We start from the raw sequence: 2,152 nt of genomic DNA on the forward strand, positions 1-2,152 counted from the left end.
CTGTATACTTCGCCCTCGGCTCGGCATACAAATTCCACACTCTTCAAAACAACAATTTTCCGCACAAGTATATAATCTACTATTAAATTCAATTGTTTTTATCTCTGTTTTGTAATTTGTTTTCTTCTTCTTAATTTGTGCAAATTACTGACGACACGGTATTGTACGACGAGAGAAACTACCATTCGATAAATAAATTAAATCTAGTTTTCAACGTCCGTGATTACCTTTACCCAAGGGCCCTTCGGGAATCGCCCGAACACCCATAGGGCCAGTCCGGCACTGAATTAAAATGAAAGATCATATATATTTTACATGCTACATGCGTCGAAAACCGTACTTTTCATGTTTTAAGCACTATGTAAAGTACTATTAATGTGTATGTGACTGCTTCATGTACAGACAGTAAAAGCGACTCTTAATGTTAAAAGTAAGGGGACTCAAAATGTCGAAAGAATACTAAAGTTGACGTTTTCGTTTTAGTGGTGTGTGTGATATAATTTTTCAATGAATTTCGGGTCATAATTCCTCTAGGTAGTCTACCTCTATGCCTTTACCTTAGAATGCTAGAGTCATATTTTTGGTGTAGCCCGTCAGTTCTTACAAATGACACCTTACCCCAGACTCTTTTTCACGAACAACCAATTCAATTTTTCCGACTTACAACCGAATCAATCAAAAAATGTCTACGGATCGACTTACCTTTTCATTAACTCTTCTAGGATGTTTGGAATGAGGTGAATCGGTTGATATATCCGCACCGCGGAAATGGATAACCGTAACAATTCATCTAATATCTTAAACTGTAGTGCCTCGATCCTATAATTAAACGGCGCCAGTACCACTAGTCGCACAATTTCTTGGTCTTTTATTCATAGCATTATCAATGAAAGTGCAATAAGTGTCGGTTACTGTTGCGTCCACCCCATTTGAAGAGTACATCGAACTTATTGCTTGTTACTTTCCAATATTTTAAACTTTTGACTAATCCTGTGATATAAAGAATAAGTTTCCATATGACAAGAGTTTCATCGTATTCGAAATACATTTGTATTTTTCATCAATATCTCGAGAATGTGAGGCACATTCTACGTATCGGCAGGATTGAGGCATACATTTCGACTTTTCGTGTGTAGCTACAAATCCATGTCCATAGTCAGAGTTTCACTTCTCTAAACTATTGTATAATGTGAACACAAATTTGAAATTGACATTTATTCGTCTGCAAAAATTATGAACTTAATTGACATTAACACTCATCGTCACTTTCACAACGGAAGACACAACATATGTATCCAGCTTCGGCACATTTTCCGTTTGGTTCCATACTACCATTCAACCATTGGCATCCTGCAACGGTGGCCATACAAGTTGATGGTAGTGCATTGTTTGGTGGACTTACTGCGGCCATGTTGCAGTTGCCATCTGGATCAATTAAAAACTGAGATTATTTTACAATAATACAGAAAACGAAAATCAATTTTATAATAAATAAAGGAAAATCAGTTATATCACATGGAAAACGCATTCACATACTTGCATAAACAGCGGTGTACATCGATAACAACAGTACTACCACCGAAATCAAACTGATTTTCTTAATCATTTTCACTGGTTTAATTCCGTTTGAATGCTACGGAATGATTGAACTATTTGTAGCCATTGCAGGAAAGTATATAAGCTGCAAAGTTCCTTATCTCGGTTCAGCTGAAAGATAATTTTGGGTCATTTCATCTGATACTTTTTTGCAGCACTTCACACTTTTGAAGATATAAAATTTATTAAAACATTTAAATTGATTATGTTTGGAAATTAGGAAGCATAAGATTGAAAACAAAATGTAGATGAGTCTTTAATCACTTTAATTCCCAGTTAACAGATGTTGCAAGCATGTTTATAGTCTACTCATTTTGTTCAAAATCACTTTAATTTAATTTTAAAAATTGTGGGGTGTCATTTGAAAGGTAATCTTATCTTGTTTCAGGGCAAATAGGGGGTTTCAAAGCATCTACGATGACTTCATATTTCATTGTCGATGATTCCAAACCCACATAATACCCTATTTCCCCTGAAACAACATAAAATTAACTTTCTAATGACACCCTACACGTTTCGTGTACCTCGAGAGATTGGTGTAAGAAAAGTGTAAGTT

General features: G+C 35.4%; 1 long non-coding RNA gene across 1 annotated transcript; it reads right to left on the reverse strand.

The window, feature by feature from the left end:
- Positions 1 to 1,185: 1,185 nt before the first annotated feature.
- LOC119066801 lies at positions 1,186 to 1,659 on the reverse strand. The gene is made up of 2 exons (XR_005085790.1): positions 1,537 to 1,659; positions 1,186 to 1,425 (listed from the first exon to the last, which is right to left on the reverse strand). It is a non-coding gene; the product is annotated as an uncharacterized LOC119066801 (long non-coding RNA).
- Between the last annotated feature and the right edge of the window lie 493 nt (positions 1,660 to 2,152).

The sequence above is a fragment of the Bradysia coprophila genome, chromosome IV (assembly GCF_014529535.1).
Source record: "Bradysia coprophila strain Holo2 chromosome IV, BU_Bcop_v1, whole genome shotgun sequence".
Classification (NCBI taxonomy): Eukaryota; Metazoa; Arthropoda; class Insecta; order Diptera; family Sciaridae; genus Bradysia; species Bradysia coprophila.